The following is a 23,654-nucleotide window of genomic DNA, read 5'->3' as shown; positions in this document are numbered from 1 at the left end:
CTATTTATTTGTAATACCTTTCTTATATCTTGCACTGTACTGCTGCCACAAAAGAACAAATTTCACAACATACAGTACAGTGCAAAAGTCTCAGGCACGCGCGCACACACACACACACACACACACACACACACACACTCACACACACACACACACACACAGACACACACACACACACACACACACACAGACACACACACACACACACACACACACACACACACACACAGAGACACACACACACACACACACACACAGACACACACACACACACACACACACACACACAGAGACACACACACACACACACACACACAGACACACACACACACACACACACACAGAGACACACACACACACACACACACACACACACACACACAGAGACACACACACACACACACACACACACAGACACACACACACACACACACACACAGAGACACACACACACACACACACACACACACACAGACACACACACACACACACACACACACACACACATATGCTTTTACACAGTACTGTCTTTGTCAAAGTAGCAAAGGATGCTGGGAATGGCGAGTGTAGATGTGGGACAAGGATCATAGAAGGTGGGAAGGTGGGAGGGTGGGTTGGCGTGGGTGCAGACACACCCAGCCTTCAGACATCAGGCAAGGTCATTAGATTCTAAGGAATGGGTTTATTGATTATTACTGAATGTCTCTCTGATGGTTCCCACTCCATCCCCTCTTCCTTCTCCTTTTCCCACCCATGATTCCCCTCTCCCTGTCCCCTTCCCACTCTCCTTCTACAATAGAGACCCACATCAGAATCAGGTTTATCGTCACTCACAATTGTTATGAAATTGTTTTTAAGCAGTGGCAGTACAGTGCAATACATAAAATTACTATGCTGCTGTGCCACAGTCTTAGATACCTTAGCTCTATGTGTGCCTAAGACTTTTGCATGGTACTGACTGTCAGTGACAGTAAAACTGATTCTAATTCTGATTCTGACCTTGGTGGTGTAGCCCACCTACTCGTTGGGCTGATGCCCTTTAATCCTGCGCTCTCTAATTGGCCTGGTGACGCAGATCCGCGTTAAGGACGTCATAGGGTCTTTCAGTAGGAAGACAGGCCAATCGGCCCTCTCTGTCCATGCTGACCATTCACACTAACAATGTGCAGGTCGAGTGGGAGCTAAATGAATTCTTCATGTTTGATGTTGGAACCCTGGTTTAGGGTCTTGATGCAGGATTTTGACCAATTCCTTTTCCTTCCCACAGATGCTGCCTGACCCACTGAGATCTTCTTGCAAGTTGCTTGTTGCTCCAGGCTGCAGCATCTACGTTCTCCCGCGTCGCTAATCAGTAACGGAATGCAGCTGTGCAGTGATCATCCATTGGGATTTAATGCCTGTAAGTAGATTGAATGTTCTACTGTGACTGCGTAGGATTTTTCCGGGCGCCCCACTTCCACCCCACGTTCCAAAGGTGTGTGGTTAGGGTAAGTTCAAAGTATATTTTATTATCAAGGTATGTATATATTATACAACCTTGAGATTCGTCTGCTGACAGGCAGTCACTAAACACGAAACGTGAAAGGACTCAAATTTTAAAAAAAGACCAACACCCAGTGCGCAGAGAGAGAGAGAGAAAAAGTCGAATTAAATCACGCAAAGAATAAGGTAAGCATCGGCATTCCGACTGAAATGGATCCCATAAACCCGAAGCCAGGATCAGCCGGATTTGGCCCATAGTCTCATTACAGTCGTAGTGGATTGTGGGCGCGCTACGTTGTTGTAGGAAGTGTGGCAACACTTGCGGGCTGCTCGCTGATTTGATTTGTCGCAGACGACGATGATTGTATGTTTCGATGTATACGTGATTAATAAAGCTAATATTTTAAATCCTTTTTCCAACCCTCTGTCCAAAGCGTTTCATGTCCAGGTGAGTTAGGGTTTCTTCTAGACACCTCTTTGAATCCTGTCACGGACCACCCTCTCCGGAGGTGCGGTCAAGGTACTCAGCCTTCTCTGGTTAAAAAGAGACCCACCCCTCAGATTCCCTCAAAAATCTCTTATCCCTTACCCTAACTAGATATCCTATAGTTTTATCAGACATCCCACCTCTCCCAGAAGCTCCGGGAGTCTCCCGCATATTGATAGCGGCTCACTGACGCCCACGAGTTATATACAATATCCGGGAAATCGATTTTTATTGAGAACGAGCGACCGAGCGAGAGGGAGACAGAGACAGAGAGAGAGAGAGAGAGAGAGAGAGAGAGCAAGTGACAGACGTAGCGAGAGAGTGACAGAGGGAGCATCCTGATTGGTCTCTCTCTTTGTGCTAAGTAGACCTATCAGTTTTCTCTGTGGGCGGGCTTTACAGTCGACCTCTCTCTCTCTTTCATTGTCCATCAGTTCAGTTTAGTGTCCTGCAGCACCGTGGCAGAGTGTTCCAAAAAAAGAAAATATAAAACGCACTTCACCCCAGACTACACTAAAGCTAGAAAAGCTGTTTGCATTAGCATTTAGCTATTAGCATTGAGACTGCCAACAAAATACTCAACAAGGAATATATACGTATTGTGTGTGTGTGTGTGCGTGCGTGCGTGCGTGCGTGCGTGCGTGCGTGCGTGCGTGTGTGTGTGTGTAAATAGTTTCAATATGTGATCAAATAAATTGTTGTGTTCTTTCATAATCAAATGTCCTGTATACATACACCCTTGGAGGTTGACCGGGGGTGTGGGGGGTGATATGGGGTTGCGGGGGGAGGGCAGGGGTGGTGGTACTACCTCCCTGAAATGAGTTTTTGCAGGGTGGGATGTCTGGTTTTATTCACACCTGAAACTTTTTCACTTTTACTCCTCATTCACTGTATAATCCAATCACTGTTCATCATGTTGCATAATTAGCTCTGGCCCTCTCACAAGGGTAACCTGGTGACGGAGCTGCCATTTGTCTCTTGTGGTGGATAGCGCCACCCGATGGACACTGCCAGAACTGCTGTTCAGGGATTTTCCATTCCATAAACACGAGGAAATCTGCAGATGCTGGAAATTCAAGCAACACACACAAAATGCCGGTGGAACGCAGCAGGCCAGGCAGCATCTATAGGGAGAAGCACTGTCGATGTTTCGGGCCAAGACCCTTCGTCAGGACTAATTTCTATTCCATCCAATTTCTCCGAGTCATCATCCTCTCCTAAAATCAAGGAGGCCCTCACTGATTCATCCTGACAGGGTATTAGTTGGCATTAGCTCAGGTCTACAGAAGAGCCCCCATCAGTGCAGACTGGGGTCAGTCTAGGCTACCCAGACTCTTCTGTTAAACTCCCTCGCACAATGTTGCACCCCACGTCTCTGCGGAAGTGGGGTGAATTCTCAGAGTTAGAGGGAAACTTATGGTGGCAGCTCTGTGGAACCAGGGTCACCCAAAGCTCGGCAGGCAAAGTGCTGCTGAGTGTGGTCAGAGGCTGGGCCCATTGAACTCATTCACCGAAGGTCCGGCCTTACAGTGCAGTACCAAAGCTCTCTAAAACACCTGCCCCCACACCTCCTCCCTCAGGGCCCCAAACGGTCCTTCCAGGTGAGGTGACACTTCACTTCTGAGTCTGTTGAGGTCATCTACTGCATCTGGTGTGGCCTCCTGTATATCGGTGGGACCTGTCGTAGATTGGGAGACCGCTTCGCCGAGCACCTGTGCTCCATCCGCCAGAAACAGCGGGATCTCCTGGCGGCCACTCACTTCATTTCTATTTCCCATTCCAATTCCAACGTGTCAGTCCATGGCCTCTTCTACTGCTGCGATGAGGCCACAAACAGCTTACATTGGTCTGGGTAGCCTCCAACCCGACGGCATGAACATCGATTTCTCAAGCTTTCGGTAATTGCCCACCCTCCTTCACCATTTTCTCATTCCTGTTTCCCTCTCTCATCTATCTCCTTACCTGCCCATCTCCTCCCTCTTCCCTTTCTCCCATGGCCTTTTATCCTCTGCCTATAAAATTCCCCCTCCAGCCCTGTATCTCTTTAATCAATCAACTTCCCAGCTCTTTACTTCATTCCTCCTCCCTCCCGGTTCTTCCTATCACCTATCATCTTGTACTTCTTCCTCCCCTCTCCCCGCCTTCTTCCTCTGACTTCTCATCCTTTCGGGTCTCGGCCTGAAATGTCGACTGTTTACTCTTTTCCATAGTTGCTGCCTGGCCTGCTGAGTTCCTGTGTGTGTGTGTGTGTGTGTGTGTGTGTGTGTGTGTGTGTGTGTGTGTGTGTGTGTGTGTGTGTGTGTGTGTGTGTGTGTGTGTGTGTGTGTGTGTGTGTGTGTGTGTGTGTGTGTGTGTGTGTGTGTGTGTGTGGTTTTGGATTTCCAGCACCTGCAGATTTTCTCTTGCTAAAAACCTGCCCTCCCACTGGCCGTCCCGTAGATCCCCAGATGGGCCTCATCACATGCCCGAAGACACACAGGACCGGACAGAAGCAAGTCATCCTTGATTTCAAGGGAGTGCTGAAGAAACGGGGTGGCACAGTCGCAGGTCACAGCGCCAGAACCCGAGTTCAGGTCTTCCACTGTACATTCTCCCTGCAACCCTGTGGGATTCTTTTGGATGCTCTGGTTTTCTCCAGCATTGTAGAGACGTACAGGTCAGTAAATTAATTGGTCACATGGACATAACCGAGCGGTTTCTCGAAATAAAAATAAATAAAATATTAAGCATAAGAAGTCTTTTGGTAATCAAAAATAAAACCAGAAAAATGCTGGAAACACATTGTAGGTCAGGCAGTATCCGCAGAGAGGGAAACAGCAGGACTGTACTTTCTCCGAGACTCTGCGTCCTTCCAGTATCTTCCGATTTTATTTCAGAATTCCAGAATTTGCTCACTCTGCAGTTTGTCACCGCAGTGGAGGCCGCCATCTGGTGGACACACCTGTACCTTCAGGTTTTCAACTTCTGTCCAACTTTTCTTTCAACTTATCTCTGCCCTGCTCCAGTGAGTATAAAGAGTCCTGGACTGACTGAAGAGTCCGGACTCACAGAAACTGCAGGTACAGGAATTTGGAGCAAGAGTAAATCAAACTGCAGGGAAGTCTTCAATACAAAGAAGTGCCTCTACTTTCTTAGATTTGTGTGCAGATTCGCCGTGTCATCTAAAATCTGTCAAACCTGTACAGGTGCACAGTGGAGAGTGTCCTGACTGGATGTATCCAATGCCCAAGAATGGAAAAGTCTACAAAAAGTAGTGAATAGAGGCCCAGTCCATCCCCATCACAGGAAAAGTCCTCCTCACCACTGAACGCACCCACAAGAAGTTCCACAAAAAAGCAATCTAGAACATTAAGGATCCCCACCATGTAGGCCTTGCTCTTTTCCCCCTGCTGCCCTCAGGAAGGAGGTACAGGAGCATTAGGACCCACACCACCAGGTTCAGGAACAGTTACTTCCCTTCGACTATTAGGCTCCTGATGCGGTGTGGATAACTTCACTCACCTCAACACTGAACCCATGGGCTCACTTTCAAGGACTGGTACAATTCATGTTCTCAATATTATTTATTACTTACTATGACTTGTTTCCTTTTGTAACTGCACTGTTTGGCTTCTTATGCAGATTGGTCAGTTTGTGAGTAGTTTGTCATAGATTCTATTGTGTTTCCCTGTATCCACTGTGAATACCCACAAGAAAATGAATCTCAGGGTAGTTCATGGTGGCATTTACGTACTTTGATGATAAATTCGCATGCACTTTTGAACTTTGAACTTGAACTCAGCTGTTCAAGCAGCAGCTATGGCGGAGAGGAAGAAGTTGTTCCTAAAACGCTGCGTGTGTGTCTTCTGACTCCTGTACCTCCTCCCTGACGACAGTAACGAGAAGATAATGAACCGTGGACAATGAACTTGACAATGGGCCACCTACGGATATGTGCTTGAAAACAAACTGTCCAGAAAGGTCCAAGTTATGGATAAAACGATAAAGGCCACATGCAAAATAAATCAACCGTCCCTTAAATTTACATTGGCAGGAGTTTATTACAGGAGAAAGAGAGTTCTCAAATGAAAACTATAACGGAACCAGAAAGTACTGTATTTTTCATGAAAAGTTATCATCTTTCTCTCTCAAGAAGCTGCAGATTTGGGGACAAGTGCATTTATTGAGATTGAGTTTTTTTGTTTGGTTTGGCATAAATTCAGGTGCAGGATAGGCCGGGTTGGATTGGAGGATAGCATAGGCTTGAAGGGCAAGTTATAAAGAAGGCAAGACAGCAGCTATACTTCATTAGGAGTTTGAAGGGATTTGGCATGTCAACAAATACACTCAAAAACTTCTATAGATGTACTGTGGAGAGCATTCTGACAGGCTGCATCACTGTCTGGTATGGGGGGTGGGGGCTACTGCACAGGACTGAAAGAAGCTGCAGAGGGTTGTAAATCTAGTTAGCTCCACCTTGGGTACTAGCCTACAAGGTATCCAGGACATCTTCAGGGAGCGGTGTCTCAGAAAGGCAGCGCCCATTATTAAGGACCTCCAGCACCCAGGGCATGCCCTTTTCTCACTGTTACCATCAGGTAGGAGGTACAGAAGCCTGAAGGCACACACTCAGCGATTCAGGAACAGCTTCTTCCCCTCTGCCATCCGATTCCTGAATGGACACTGAACCCGTGAACACTACCTCCCTTTTTAAGTATATATTATTTCTGCTTTTTGCACGGTTTTTTATCTATTCAATATACCAGTCCCCACTGACTGTAGTTGATTTACTAGTTTATTTATTATTATTATTTTTCTTTTTCTGCTAGATTATGTATTATATTGAACTGCTGCTGCTAAGTTAACAAATTTCACGTCACATGACAGTGATAATAAACCTGGTTCTGGTTGCCCTTTCTTATTCTTAGGGGACGTTGATACAACAGGACAGAAACTGGGTACATAATGTGCTCACTGATCAAACATCAGAGAAAACCTCATAGTACCCTAGGTCACGTGACCGTAATACCTCAACAAACTGCTGATTTGAAAGATCTTTTCTCATTCATTATTAGAAAGTTGTATGAAGGAATGTTTGTCCATTCCATATTTTGAGAGGGCAAGTATTCTTTGCCCAATGAGCCAGATTGATGGGCTAAATTGCCGAATTTGGTTCCTATATCTTACGGTCGAATGGTGTCAAGGCAATGGCAAACACAGGTTGTTCTCCGTGCTGGGAGACGACTGAGGAGATAATAAACACAGGAGATTCAGCAGATGCTGGATATCCAAAACCACACACACACAGGGGAACTCAGCAGGTCAGTCAGCACCTCTGGAAAAGAATAAGGAAGTCGAGGAGGAGATATCTTTCAGGGCTCCAGTAGGCAGCCAGACTGTTGAGGCTAAAGCCAAACTGCTGGTGGAACTCAGCAGGTCAAGCAGTATCTGTGGACGTAAAGGGATGGTCACGTTTTGAAACAATGCAGACTTCCTACTCGAAACCTCGACCGTTTCTTTGCTTTCGCAGACCAACACACAATCAGTAAAAAAAAAACTAAACCCGGAAAATTGGTGGATATGCTCCACAGATCCAGCAGCATCATTTTAACTTCAGGTTAACAATCTTTCATTTGGAAACTCTCTTTTCGTCAGCAAGCTGTTTCCAGTATACTCAGCAGCTATTCTTGGAAACAAACTTACGTCATTGGGGGTGTTTGTGGCTACGCTGTGGGCATGAACTCTAGAAATTAACTCCTTTTTAGAAGCAGGCTGAATGCTTCCCGCCAATGCCAGCAGGCAGGTACAGAAATCCACCAGGAGCTGAGATGAGACGGGTGCAGGTGAAACGACTATGAGGTACGCATGGCCTTTCAAAGGCTTTCTTGTTTGAGACGTCTAGCAAAACCTCTCAGCGCCACTAGCTACTGCACTGTACATTGTCCCTGGCAACTTGGCTTTCGGGCAGAGTGAAGGGACAGTAGTTTTCAGGTGCAAGGTTTCCTGCCTATGTGTTAACCATTCCAAGTTCAAGTTTAACTTCAACTCTGTTTTCATTCAACCATGCATATGCATACAGCTAAAGGAAATATCTTTTCCCTGGGGTCAGGGTGCAAAACACAGTCCACATAGTCACACACAACACATATAGCTATAATAGTATGGTTGTGCAGATTTATAAAATCTCTTATGAGTATTCACAAGTGTGGCACAGACACTGTGCTAGCGACTTCCCCAAGTTGTGACACTAGGTTTGTGAAACGGGAGCTTTCTCATCAGCTACTGTTTGCCCAGGCCCGCGCAAAGCATAGACGCAAGAGATTCTGCAGATGCTGGAAACAAAATGCTGGAGGAGCCCAGCAGGTCAGTCAGCGTCTGTGAGGGGGTGGGCAATGAAACGATCACTGTTTGTCTCAACCTCGAATTTTCCCTCCACAGACGCTGCCCAACCTCAGGATCAGATTTTTATCACAAAAAAATTTGTGAATTTTTTCGTTTTGCGGCAGCAGTAAAGAGCAATACATGAAAATACTCTGTTACAATAAAAACAAATATAAAAACAGTGCAAAAAAAGATCAAAATTGTGAGGTAATGCTCATAGGCTCTGATGGTGGAGGGGAAAAAGAGTTTAACACAGGGCCTAGTGAAAAGTTGTGATACTTTCCACAAACACAAAGTTAAACCAGCTGGCCTGTATCTGCCTAGTTTCTCTCATCTACTCATCCTAGATAAGGGAACAAAAGTTTTTCAATCCTACGGTGTAATTCATGAATGCAGAGGGCTTAAGGAAATATCTAGCACATCTACTGTTTCCTTACCCAGCAGACGATGCAGGAATTTAACTCTGACCACATTTACAGACACACATTATAAACAGACACTCAGTGTATTGGGCACACCTGTACACCTGCTCATTAATGCAATATCTAATCATGTGACCGCAACTGAATACATAAAAGCACGCAGACATGGTCAAGAGATTCAGCTGTTGTTCAGACCAAATATCAGAATGGGAAGAAATGTGATCTGAGTGACTTTGACTGTGTAATGATCGTTGGTGCCAGATGGGGTGGTTTGAGTATCTCAGGAACTGCTGATATCCTGGGATGTTCATGCACAACAGTCTCTAGAGTTAACAGAGAATGGTGTGAACATCAAAAAACATCCAGTCAGCAGCAGCGATTTGGGAGAAAATGCCTCGTAAATAAGAGAAGTCAGAGGAGATGGCCAGACTGGTTCAAGCTGACAGGAAGGTGACAGCAACTCAAATAACAGAGGTGTGTAGAGAGCATCTCTGAATGCACAACACATTGAACCTTGAAGTGGATGGGCTACAGCAGCAGAAGACCGCGAACATACACTCAGTGGCCACTTTATTAGATGCAGCAAGTACTTAATAAAGTGGCCATTGAGTGTATGCCAGGCATTCTTACTGAATATGTGAGTTGCATTATGGGGGTCTACAGGGCTTATGTCCCAGTTGCCATCTCATCTCATTCTGCTGTGTACATACATCTACAGATGCTTCTGGACACATCATCAGTGATGTTCCTGGAATCATCGGGTGTTTCGGGTCTTTCAACATCATACACCCTTCTCCAGGTGACCCAGCCGGGGCTGATCAGACCCCAGCTTGTGTCCAGATGGCTAGCTACACATGACTCCATGGCTCCCCTCTCTTGAGCCACAGCCACCTCGAGGCCCTCTCTGCCGCATCGGTGGTACTGCGGATGGCTCTCCTCTTCCTCTCTCCCTCGATGCCCAAATTGCTGAAGGCTCTGGCTAAGGAACGGGCTGCGAATCCCCTACAACCAACCTCCACTGGGAGACACCTCGCTCTCTGTCCAGCCTGCTGGCAGTCACTGACCAGTCTTGTGTACTTAGATAGCTTCCTATCAAAGGCCTCTTCCAAGTGATCTTCCCATGGGACTAAATACCTGGGTGGAAATGTTCAGGCTCAGCAATTTTTTCTGTCTCAACCCCTGGAAGGCTGGGAACAATCAACCAAAATGCTGGAAGTGTAGGAACGTCTTCCAACTAAATATCGGGAAAATCACAACAGGGCTGTGCTTCAAGCTGTGCTCCTGCACATAGCGTATGTTGTTATCCAGTTGAGATTTTCTTTTACATTATGTTAATATAATTTTGAAAATATGGTAAAATTTTGAAATCTATATTAATATAGTTGTGAAATGTCCTGCAAATAATTATGTCAATTAATATAATCCATAAATTTTCCTACTTTGAAATGTCTTAGAGCTTCAGCATATTTGCATTGACAGTGTTTCATGTTACAGTACTGTTAGGAATTGTAACAATAAACACAGAATGGAAGTCAATAGCTCATTGATAAACAGCAGGCCTTTTGAATGCCGACGCCATCTAGTCAAAACATTTTACTTTTTCCATTGTGCCTGTCAGTTGTTTTGACCGCTTGACATTGTTTACTTGTGTTGTGAGTTGTGGTTTGTGTTTGATGTGCAGATTGTAAAAAAAACACTTAGCGCCATGCAGATTTCAAGCTGTGTAAACATTTCCTGCACAGAGCAATGGTTGGTCTGCACAGCTACGAAACAATTAGAGGGCATGTCGGCTATGTGTGTAAGTTCAGGAATAGTTATTACCCCTCAACCATCAGGCTCCTGAACTGGAGGGGATAACTTCACTCACCCCAACACTGAACTGATTCCATGACCTATGGACTCACTTTCAAGGACTCTACAACTCATGCTCTCAATAGTTATTCATAATTACTTAGCTTTCTTTTGCTTTTTTATATTTGCATGATTTGTTGTCTTTTGCACATTGATTGTTTGTTGTTTGTGAAGCTTTCGTTGAATCTATCTTGTTCTTTTGTATTTGCTATAAATGTCCACAAGAAAATGAATCTCAGGGTAGTATATGGTGCTTTGATAATAAATTTACTTTTGAACTTTGAACTTTAGAGCCTTTACCCTCAGCCACCAGATCCAGATCTCACTGATTCTCTTTCTGGCAGCAGTCTGAGGCAGAAATGCCCTGTTTGTAACCTCTGTGAGCTGTTTGACCCAAACTTGTATCCAGACCATTACTGAGGTGATCCCACTCAACTCCTGACCAACTCCTGCTCGCTTGCGGACGCCTTTGCTTCTCCTAGTGTTGACATTTCCAAGGCTGCCCATGGGTTATCAACGCCTACAGCCCAGTGTAAACCTGAAATCATCGAAAATTCTCCTCCCACGTGCACACATCCTACTTCCCCATCTCCCTATTGTTTGTTGTTAATCTCCCAGCTGAGCAAAGCCTCAGTTTAAACCTTTGTCCTCAAATTCAAATCCCTCCATGGCAACACCCTTATCAGCCACACAAATCTTTTCTGTGCTGGCCTTTTAACTACCCTCAGTCTTAATCCTTTCACCATTGTTGGCCTTGCCTTAAGTAGCCAAGACTATGAGCTTTGAAATTCTCCCTCCACATGCTACCCTGCCTCCTCCTCTCTTTTTCCTCCTTTAAAATGCTCTGTCTCGGCCTTTCCTTCCACCATGTTATCACAGAGCCACAAGAGAGACCTCAGATGCTAGAAATATGGAGCAACGCACATGAAATGCTGAAGTAACAGCAGATCAAACTGCACCTACTGAGAGAGCGATATGCAGGTGATGTTCTGGGCTGAGATTCTTCATCAGGAACACTTTGTACAACACTTTGTTTGATACTGTTGATGTCCTGTTTTATGGTGCTAACGGTCTTAGGTAAGTACAAAAGCAGTCTGCTTCTTTCTGAAATAATGCATTTAAGAAATGCCTTCCCTTTATCGACTGAGCTGTCCCCAGTCTACGTGAGAAGTCTGAGCTCTTCAGCTGATTATATTAGAATACCATCCCAATACAGGCGAGGGGATTAGTGTAGATGGGCAAGAATGCTGAGGTAGATGTGATTGGACAAAGGGCCCATTTCTGGTGTGGTGGAACTCTGTGAATATGGTGCTCCCTCTCATCCTCCGATTCTCCTAAGCTCGATTGTGCTTAACATAACCTGCTTTAGCAATACCCCTTCATTAACAGGGAAGCACTATTCTACAGCACCGTTGGTGAATGAAACCACAGCAACTACTGCTGTGCCTGGAAATAAATGGATACTCATGATATTCTCAACATTGCCCTGATTATTTCTTCCAAGAGAGTCCAAAAGTTGAGCAGCATCTGTGGATAGGAGTAAATAGTCCATGTTTCATGCTGGGACCCCTCATCAGTCAGTGGTGGGAGTGTGGAATGCACTGCCAGTGGAAGTGGACAAAATAGGGTCTTTTAGGAGACTCCAAGATAGGCACACAGAGTTTAGAAAAACAGAGGGCTATGTGGTAGGGAAATTTCTAGGCAGTTTCTAGAGTAGGTTGCATGGTTGGTACAACATTGTGGGCTGAAGGGCCTGTAATGTGCTGTAGATTTCTATCTTTCTAAGCAACAACCTAGATCAGGAGATCAAATGTAATATTTGCTTCTAAATCGGCCGATGATGCAAAGGCAGTTACAGACCAGGCAACCTTGAAACTGTTTTAGATGCGAACACTCAGCAGATAATGCGACTTTGAGTTGTGAACCGGTGGTGAAGCCACTCGGTGCATCACTCACGCTCTTCGTCACCTTGGCAGTGGAGACTGCGGGCAGGTTCAAACCCCGGGAGTGCACTCCTTGTTCAAGCGCTCGCAGTCCCAGAACACCGTCAAGAAAGCTCACCAATGCCTCTACGTTCTGAGGAGGCTGGAGCGAGCTGGACTGTGCGCGTCAATGGTCACAACATCCTGCACGTGTGGAGAGCAGCCTAACGAGTTTCATCGGTGTGTGTGGTGTGGAAATGCACCATGGCGGCTGGAGGGCTCTACAATGGGTAGTTAAAACTGCCCATCGCCGGCGACGTCCTACACACCAAGGAATCTCTGTATACACAGACAGTCGCTGGAAAAAGGCCAGAAATATCATGAAGGATCCCGACCACCCTGCTTATGGACAGTTTGCCCCACTTCCATCGGGGAAGCACCCACATCAGCACCAGTAGACACAAAACATATCTTTGCCCCAAGCTGTCAGGCCAGTGAACACCTCCCCCCAATAACCCCCCCACCATCACTACATACACATCACCCAGTGTCACTTTATGTATATACAATCAGCCCATGTACCCAACAGCTACATATGCCTTGTCTTTTATAAGATTGCTTTTAGATTTATATTTAATGTTTTTTTTGTTAATTTATTGTGTTCTTTTTGACAAAAGTCAATAGACAATAGACAGTAGGTGCAGGAGTAGGCCATTTGGCCCTTCTAGCCAGCACCGCCATTCACTGTGATCATGGCTGATCATACACAATCAGTACCCTGTTCCTGCCCTCTCCCCATATCCCTTGACCCCGCCAGCTATAAGAGCTCTATCTAACTCTCTCTTGAATGCATCCAGAGACTTGGCCTCCACTGCCTTCTGGGGCAGAGCATTCCACATATCCACCACTCTCTGGGTGAAAAAGTTTTTCCGCATCTCTGTTCTAAATGGCCTACCCCTTATTCTTAAACTGTGGCCTCTTGTTCTGGACTCACCCATCAGTGGGAACATGCTTCCTGCCTCCAGTGTGTCCAATCCCTTAATAATCTTATATGTTTCAATCAGATCCCCTCTCATCCTTCTAAATTCCAGTGTATACAAGCCCAGTCACTCCAATCTTTCAATATATGACAGTCCTGCCATTCTGGGAATTAACCTTGTGAACCTACGCTGCACTCCCTCAATAGCAAGAATGTCCTTCCTCAAATTTGGAGACCAAAACTGCACACAATACTCCAGGTGTGGTCTCACCAGGGCCCTGTACAGCTGCAGAAGGACCTCTTTACTCCTATACTCAATTCCTCTTGTTATAAAAGCCAGCATGCCATTAGCTTTCTTCACTGCTTGCTGTACCTGCATGCTTGCTTTCATTGACTGATGTACAAGAACACCTAGATCTCGTTGTACTTCCCCTTTTCCTAACTTGACTCCATTTAGATAGTAATCTGCCTCCCTGTTCTTGCCACCAAAGTGGATAACCTCACATTTATCCACATTAAACTGCATCTGCCATACATTTGCCCACTCACCCAACCTGTCCAAGTCACCCTGCATTCTCATAACATCCTCCTGACATTTCACACTGCCACCCAGCTTTGTGTCATCAGCAAATTTGCTAATGTTGCTAAATTTTGCTTAGTTTTTTAAATCTTGCATTGGATCCAGAACAAGACATTTTGATCTCTGCCTACACTCATTTCTTTTGTTGACCATGTACCGAAGAATGACAATAGAACAATATTGAATCTCGAGTCTTCTGCGTCACACACACTACTTGCCTTCAGTCGACTTTCCAAAGTGGGACAGAGTCAAGTCGAGTGGCATTAGAGATGTGTGTTATCCAGGGGAATCCTGGAGAATAGGAATGTTCTGTTGGGTGAGATCCTCTCTCACTCAGCTCCTTGCTCAACTCCACCTTGTTTGTTTGGAGTCACAATTCTACTCTAGGCTTGGGGAATAAATGGGGCTGGGTTAGCCTAGGCGCAGTTGTGGCGTTTCATTTGGGAAGAGGTGGCCATTCAGCCCCTCAGGTCAGGTCTGTCTTTCTCTGGGTGTTAATTGAGAGCTCCCACAACATGCGCAGCCCACATTGCTGTGTGAGTGACAAAGCCCCCAGATGTCACTCAAGCACTGAGATGTTGAGCAACTTGTTGTTTGCTACTTGATCACTCCGGTAGTCTTTCATCGAAGCCTGGGTTTAGTTTTGGTCGGGTCATCTGCTTTTTTTTATTGGAGCTCTGCTGTTTGTGGAGAGGCCTGTGGGTGTTGTGGGACATGGTGCTCCCACCCACCCTACTCGCTGGTTCTGTCTAAAGGAGGACACTTCACTACCAACAGACTGAGTACCAGTACCAGGAGGATCAGCTCACATCACTCTCTAATGTAAGACACTCAGGTCGTGTTCTGGACTGGCCACAGTCTGGTGACCCAAACCAGAGCCTTACACGGCAGCCACTATTCAAGCAGACAAAATCTCCCCTAATGTGGTCAGCTAAGCATATCTATCAAAAGAGACCCTTAATTTTGTAAAGGGCCTTTACAACCTCGCTTTGGGCTGATTCTGATCTAGCTGTCACATGTAGAGGGAACGAAAGAGAAGCCAATAAACCTTTAGACCCGGAAATTACCAGAGTCAGCAATGGAAAATAAATTTACTGAAGAACTTGAAAATGTTCAGTTCTAAGGAAAAAGTGCACAGGAAGTTGTAAAGGGTATGCCGTGACTGATGATAGTGATTGCATTTTGTGAGGAGGTGACTGAGGCAGCAAGGGGAAATCCAATGGATGTGAAGTACATTGGCTTTCCAAAAGGAATCAAATACCATCAAATTTATGGATAAAACACGAGGCATACTCTAATTTTAAGGTGATTGGGGGAAAGTTTAGGGGGTGTCAGAAGTAAGTTCTTTACACGGAGTACCTGCCAGGGTGGTAGTCGAGGCAGGTACATTACAAGCATTGAAGAAACTCTTAGATAGATGCATGGATGATAGAAAAGTGGAGAGCTATGTAGGAGGGAAGTGTTAAATTGATCTTAGAGTAGGTTAAAATGCCAGGACAACATTGTGGGCTGAAGGGACTGTACTGTGCTGTAATGTTCTATGTTCTAAAACCCCTCATAATAGACTCTTAGTTAAATTTAAAGTTCAGGTAAGTGGGAGCAAATTATTAGCCTGACTAGCAGATTATCTCCTCCTATCCCGCCAAATATTATAGATAATGGGGAAGAGCCTTACCCAAAGGTCTTTGACAAGGCCTTTCTCTCTCTGGCAACTTGCTCCATGTACCTCTGCATGAAGAAGTTGGCCCTCAGATCCCTTTTAATTCTTATCCCTCTCTCCTTAAACCTCCACAGATGCTGCACGACCTGCTAGTTCATATACCAGCTTTCCATAGAGGATTACCAATGGGTGTGGTAGTTCCCAACCACTCTTTTCTATCTTTTGGGGAACTGATTGCTGTCATAAATGTGTCTGGCATTGAATGGATAACCTCTCGGCTGCCAATACAAGCCTTTCTTTTCTATCATTGGGTATAAGCAGCTTTGCCATTCCAGGCCTCCAGCTAGTTATCTTGAAAAATAGATTACTGTATTAACCTAACTAGCAGATTATCTCCTCCTATTCCACCAACTATTATAGATAATTGGGAGACACAAAGGGTACAGTACTGTGCAACATAAATAAATATCAGTTCTTCTGTTAGTAAATATCCTTTGCAATATTCAAATATATTCTTATGTTTAATCAAGATAGTTAAAATTTTATTTCTTACATTTCAAAGCTGAATTCACAGAGCAGAAATATTCTTTGGCAAAAGCACTGATTAACTTTTCTTGAAATAAACTATTTAAAGTAACCACAACTGTGTATCTTTTTGGTGTACGAACCTCCACTGGTGAAGGTGGTGTGAACTGGGCTTGACACATTCAACTTAACTGCTACACATCTTTAAGTATAGAATTTTCAAAAAACTTTAGGGACATGGGCCGAGTGTATTTACTATGAATAGAGTATCTTTTAATGAAAAGAATACTGGAACACGTGTATTCTGTTTTAATCGTTCCAACCCTGGTGACCTTTGATCTCGCTGAGTAGGCTCATGCCTCTGGGGTTAACAAACAGAAAATACTGGAAGTGCATCACAGGCTAAGCAGAAGCAGTGGAAAAAGACATTGAATTCACAGGTCAGATTGAAGACCCTTACAAGTTCTAATGAAATACACACAATGTGCCGGAGGAGCTCAGCAGGTCAGGCAGCATCTATGAATGGGAATAAACATTCAGTGCTTTGGGTTGAGACCCTGCATTAAGACCCTCCTGCAGCATCTCTTGTGTCTAAGCTGATGAAGTTGTGTGGGTTTTATTGTAGACATCTACAGTAAGCAGCAATATTTCTAGAAAGTGGGTTTACTTAAAGGCACACAAGCCGGGCTTGTGAATGATGCTGAGTTTGACAGAGGCTACCTCAAAGTGACACGGAGAAGTGGAACTGTGTATCTTCCACTTTAAACAAGAAACTAAGAACTAATCATGGATTAATCCAAGAATTCAATCAGTCCAGTTCATTCTTCTAACCTCAACGAGAACTTTATCAAAGCAGTTTTAAAATGCTGCCTTTGCCCACAGGTTCATTTAGCATAGAGTCATTATTGCACATTCCACAAGGTTAATAGCATTGGCACTGACATGTTATTGTACCATGCTGCTATTCTTAAATCTTAGTAATCTTCCATTAAAACATAAAAGAAAAACAAATTATGCCTATTAACGATTTGAACAGTTCTTCCCATTACTCAGCCATGCACTACAGAATAGTCCTGAATGAATGATTATAATTATTATTTATTATTATTCATTATTATTAATATTACACATACCCAGGTACAGTAAAACACATTGCTTTGCATGCCATTCATGCACAACACTTCATCACATCAATACAAGGAGCTAGTACAACGGAAAAGCAATATTCATGTTCAACATTCACCTGACTGTCAAAATGATTTTCTGATATTAAGGTAACTTCTCCCTATTCCCGTAGTTAAGTGCATTTGTTATTCTACTCGCATTTCTTGGACACCTTTAAGCACTTTAGAGAGTTCTCAGCACCTACTGTACCCATCACGAGCGCAGTATTAACAGGGAAGATGACCAACCCACTGAATTTCTCAGAGTCCACTTATCTGAGTGGGGGCAAATGAAAGGATTCCATTGACACTGTTTAGTGGTTAAATTACTGAGTTAGTAGACCGAGACAAGGATAATTGGTCTAGGGGCTTGAGGTCAGATCCCATCATGGTGGAGTGAGGCAAGGGGCAGGTAGTTAAATAAAACCAGAATTAAAACAAAAACTGGCATGAAAATATCAGAATGTCATATCAAACCCTTCCTGGTTCACAAACGTTCTTGTTGCCGTCCTTATGTAGTCTGACTCCAAACTCACCAGAGTGGTTGGTACTCAGCTGCCCCCCCCCCTCCCTCCCCCGGTTCAGGGTAGTTTGGGGTAGAGAATGAATACCAGGAGACTTCTCCATTCCATGAATGGATGAAGCAAAAATGCTGGAACACAAAGGGTTAACCACTGAGGTGTGCATTGCCTTGTGATGGGAAAACAGGACACAGTCCTCTTTTTCACTGTGGTTAGTCACTGGTGAATTTCATATTCCGGGTTTCATATTTTGTTCCCCCCTCCTAGCAGACAACAAGGCTGCCCTTGTGGGTGGCCGGGCTTGTCTCTCACTGGCTTGAAACAGTGTGGAGGGGATTCTCTCCTCTTCACAGAGTGCCAGGGTGCCTAATGCTTCATGGCATCTTCTCTAGGAGAATGCTTGAGTGCAGCTCGAGACTGGCAGACCCCTCATTCGTGTCAGCTTCTTCCCCTCACATTGTGAAGTTGTGAAAGGCAGTATCTGCAACAAGTACAACTCCTTCTATCTCTTTTGGCCAATAAGTCTGTTGCAGCAACACATTATCAGCATCATTCACAATTAAAGCCAGAATCAATTTCATGTTCATTAAAATTTTAAAGCTTGCACCTCCAGTCACTATCACTGAATATTCCAGAAGATTACTTTCCCATTATTGAGCTTATAAAGAGTAAATACTCACTGTAAGGCATAATTCACTTTAAACATCAATATCCTTTAAAAAATATATACAAGCAATTTATGATTCAAAGTTGAAATCTTACCTTACACTACAATGTTCTGTTGGCATTCAGTTCCCTCATGAAGCAATTCCTGATTGCATACTATAATCCAACACCAAAGCATCTTGATTTCACTCATATTCGTAACTCTATGCAGAGCCAAACGACTGAACAGTTTTGAGATTCAGTGAAAAAAAAATCAATCGGCCACAATTTTCTGCCATAAATAACTATTTCCACGATATGTGCAAGAACATGAGGTGAGATGAAAATGACACCCACGCTCTACTCAGTGATTCGCCATTTCTGCTGATGAGGAAATCTGAGGTATGATTTTAAACCAAAATAAATGTTTGACATCTCCTTGTTGATCACTGCAGTTACACAGTGGTTTTCATTATAACGTTAGTGATGACTACTCGACTACAGTGATGACTTACACAGCTAGATGTTTCGTTTTCTTCTAATTGTGTGGATTATGATTCTTTCTCTTGAACTGAAACCAATGAAGCCATTTAGGATATGCTTTTCTGGTTTTGTTTTTATCTGTCCAGTTATAGCCAGAGAACCACTTGCAATGGTTTCTAACAAGTATCTGGATGGGCTCCTCAATCTCCAAGGCATAGTAGGCAACGGACCAAGTGCTGGTGTAGCCGAACGTCTTCAGCAGTCAAGTTCAAGTTGATTGTCTTGACCATACATCCCCAGAGTATAATGCCATGAATATCAGCTGTCCATGTAAGATATGTATAACATATGATAATTCTTGACGAACTCGAAGGGTCCTGATGAAGGGTCTTGGCCCGAAACATTGACTGCTCCTTTCAACGGATGCTGCCCAACCTGCTGAGTTCATCCAGCTTGTTTGTACGTGTTATTTTACGTGTTTGTACGTGTTTTATTTTATTTTACTTAGGGATACAGTATGGACCAGGCTCTTCCAGCCCAATGAGCCACACTGCCCAGCAACCCACTAGCCTAATCACAGGACAATTAACCCATTAACCCATAGGTGTTTGGAATGTGGGAGAAAACTGGAGCACCCGAAGGAAGTCCACCCATTCACAGGGAGGATGTACCAGCTCCTTACAGACGGAGTCAGAATTGAACTCTGAACTCCGACGCCCGAGCTGTAATAACAGACACTGACCTCTATGCTACTGTGGCGTCCCATGCTAATTTATGTTGCAAAATCTGTTGCAGGCGTCACAAACGCAAATTAATATGCACTTAAATTAACTTGTTACCCGTAACTTACATGAAAACAATAAACAAAAGCCAAGATGATGACATCAATGGAAATTGATGGTGAGAACAATGGGGTACAGTCCAAGGTAGAACAAAGGTTTTTCAGGTCAGTTCTTGAATCTGGTGATAGTGGGGAAGAAGCTTGAGGCGTGGGTCTTCATGTTCCCGCACCTCCCGGCTGATGGCACCATTGAGGACGTGTCTGGATGGTGGGTGTCCTGAACGATGGTGTTGCCTTCCCTTCCTGAGATGTTGCCTCTCGTTGATGATCTGAATGGTGGAGAAAGCTATTTCCAAGAAGGAACTGGCTGAGTCCATCATTCTTTGTGTTCCTGTACGTTGAAGGTTCTATGTTGCAACCAGTCAGAATGTTTCCTACTGTGCACCTGAAGAGGTTTGCCAGAGTCATCAATGAAATGCTGAAATTCCTTAAACTTCTAAGAAAGTAAAGATATTAGACATTTTCTTCATTGTTGCATCTATGTATTGGAGCCAAGATGGGTCCTCTGAGATGCTGACACTCAGGAACTTGAAACTACTCATCCTTTCTGCTGTTGACTCTTCAAACAGGACTGGCACATATTTGCGCAGGTTTCCTTTCTTAAAGTCCACAATCAGTTTGTTCTTTTCGCTGACATTCAACACAAGACTGTAGTTACAGCACCACTCAACCAGTTGACCCAGCCCACTCCTGTGTGCCTCTTTGTCACTATCCATGATTCTGCCAACAACATTGGCATCATTGGCAAATTGGAAGATGGAGCTGGAGTGACACTGAGCTATGCAGTCATAGGTATAGAGTCAATCAGCGGTTTAAACACATAATACTGAGGTGTGTTTGTGTTAATTGTCACCGAGGAGGAGATGATGTCTCCGATCTGCAATGATTGTGGTCTCCCAGTGAGGAAGTCGAGGATCCAATTGCACAGGAAGGCACAGAGGCCTGGGACTTGGGGCCTGATGGCAAGTTTAAGGGGATGATAGTATTGAATGCACAGCAGCACTCAATGAACAACGGCTTGCTGTACATAGTCTGACCAGTCCATGTCAAGAACAGAGTGGAGAGCCAGAGAGTCTGCTGTCAACCTACAAGGAGTGATTGATAAGTTCGTGGCCTAAGGTAGAAGGAGTTGATTTTGGAAAACCTAGCACATTTATTTTTCCTACATTTACACACTTAGTCCAGCGGTCATGGAACATACGGATCTTGGACATCCAGAAGTGGCCCACAGCAGGGGTGACTGATAAGTTCGTGGCCTAAGGTAGAAGGAGATGAGTTATTAACTTCAATCTTTCTGCATTTTCACTCAAAGAGTTGAACTGCACGTGCATGTAACGAGAGCTGTATAACTCATCTCCTTCTACTGCAGGCCACAAACTTACCAATCACCCCTGCTGTGGACCACCTGCAGGTCCAAGACACTCTCGTTACATGCATGTGCAGTTCAACTCTGAGTGAAAATGTAGAAAGTTTGGTTAATAACTCATCTCCTTCTACCTTAGGCCACGAACTTATCAATCACCCGTGCTGTGGACCCACTTCTACAAAGAAGGGATCCGTATGCTCCACAACTGCTGGACTAAGTGCATAAATGTAGGAAGGGACTATGCTGAAAAATGAATGTGCTAGGTTTTCTAAAATTGACTCCTTCTACCTTAGGCCACGAACTTATCAATCACCACTCGTATTATGCAATAGGTGAATTGAAGTGGGGCCAGGTTCTTAATAATGCAGGAGTTAATTTGAACCATAGCCAATTTCTCAAAGCACTTCCTTGCAATGGATGTAAACACCGTGAGATGGTAGACATTAAGCTAGAACACCTTGCTCTTCTTGGGCACTGTCACATTCTTGATAGTGGGCTTGACAGAGTGGGCCGAATAGCCTGTTTCTGTATAGTATCACTCTCAGACCTCATAACTGATTCTCATCTGGTCCTATTTCATGGCTACACAACATTTGCCAGGGACATCATTCAAAAAATTGATTAGCGCATGTACTGTGACAGCACTTAGACAATAGACAATAGACAATAGGTGCAGAAGTAGACCATTCGGCCCTTCGAGCCTGCACCACCATTCTGAGATCATGGCTGATCATCTACTATCAATACCCAGTTCCTGCCTTGTCCCCATATCCCTTGATTCCCCTATCCATAAGATACCTATCTAGCTCCTTCTTGAAAGCATCCAGAGAATTGGCCTCCACTACCTTCCGAGGCAATGCATTCCAGACCCCCACAACTCTCTGGGAGAAGAAGTTTTTCCTTAACTCTGTCCTAAATGACCTACCCCTTATTCTCAAACCATGCCCTCTGGTACTGGACTCTCCCAGCATCTGGAACATATTTCCTGCCTCTATCTTGTCCAATCCCTTAATAATCTTATATGTTTCAATCAGATCCCCTCTCAATCTCCTTAATTCCAGCGTGTACAAGCCCAGTCTCTCTAACCTCTCTGCATAAGACAGTCCAGACATCCCAGGAATTAACCTCGTGAATCTACACTGCACTTCCTCTACAGCCAGGATGTCCTTCCTTAACCCTGGAGACCAAAACTGTACATAATACTCCAGGTGTGGTCTCACCAGGGCTCTGTACAAATGCAAGAGGATTTCCTTGCTCTTGTACTCAATTCCCTTTGTAATAAAGGCCAACATTCCATTAGCCTTCTTCACTGCCTGCTGCACTTGCTCATTCACCTTCAGTGACTGATGAACAAGGACTCCTAGATCTCTTTGTATTTCTCCCTTACCTAACTCTACACCGTTCAGATAATAATCTGCCTTCCTGTTCTTACTCCCAAAGTGGATAACCTCACACTTATTCACATTAAACGTCATCTGTCAAGTATCTGCCCACTCACCCAGCCTATCCAACATGTCACACTGCCACCCAGCTTAGTATCAACTTAGCATTAAGTTACCAGTGTCCTTCTTGTCTCCTCTCCACCTCAGTGATGCTTTTGACTCTGGTTTTACCTCAGTTTCATTGGCTCTGAAACCCTTCATCTTTTTCGCCATTACCACTGGTGTTGATTATTTCAAGATCTTCAAATGTTCTAAAACCCAGGCTCTGCTTTCCGTCGCAGACAAGAGAAAATCTGCAGATGCTGGAAATCCAAACTACACACACAAAATGCTGGAGGAGCTCAGCAGGCCAGGAAACATCCAGGGAAAAGAGTACAGTCGACGTTTCGGGCTGAGACCCTTCAGCAGGACTGTTTTCTGTGTTCAGCCCGCCCTACAGACCTACATTGTTTCCTGGTTAAGCAATGACCCCTCTAAAGAGTTCCTGCTTTGTTTCTCCCATCCCACCCTCTCACTGTCTGTAATCTCCACCAGCACCAAAACTGCCAAGATCTCTGCAATTCCAGTCTGCTGACAATCCACTGATAGCTGTGCATTTAGCTGTCAGGGCCCGGAGTTCTGGAATTCGCATCCTACACCTCTCCACATTACCTTGTTTCTTTACAATGCTCCTTCAAACCTACATTGAACACCTGCCCAAAATATCTACAAAATATAGTGTGGTATCTGATCTTGTTCAATAACACCCTTGCTGAAGGATGCTATATTGTATGAAGAGCCTTTGTTGCTGCTGTTGTTCGAGTCAACATTAACCTACATTTCTTGCAGATTAAAGTAAACAGCTCCTACTTTGATAAATTTCCACAGCATTTGCAACTTTGCCGCCCTTTACCACCACAGCGTGTCAAAAGGCAAACGATATGAT

General features: G+C 44.5%; 1 long non-coding RNA gene across 1 annotated transcript in view; it reads right to left on the bottom strand.

The window, feature by feature from the left end:
- LOC140731694 (uncharacterized) overlaps positions 1–18,875 on the bottom strand; it is a 65,875-nt gene extending 47,000 nt beyond the window's left edge. The window contains exon 1 of the long non-coding RNA XR_012099898.1: positions 18,715–18,875. This is a non-coding gene — a long non-coding RNA (uncharacterized lncRNA). The remainder of the gene's footprint in view (positions 1–18,714) is intronic.
- Between the last annotated feature and the right edge of the window lie 4,779 nt (positions 18,876–23,654).

The sequence above is a fragment of the Hemitrygon akajei genome, chromosome 8, assembly GCF_048418815.1.
Source record: "Hemitrygon akajei chromosome 8, sHemAka1.3, whole genome shotgun sequence".
In the NCBI taxonomy this organism is placed as follows: Eukaryota; Metazoa; Chordata; class Chondrichthyes; order Myliobatiformes; family Dasyatidae; genus Hemitrygon; species Hemitrygon akajei.
This window is presented reverse-complemented; position numbering and strand designations above follow the sequence as displayed.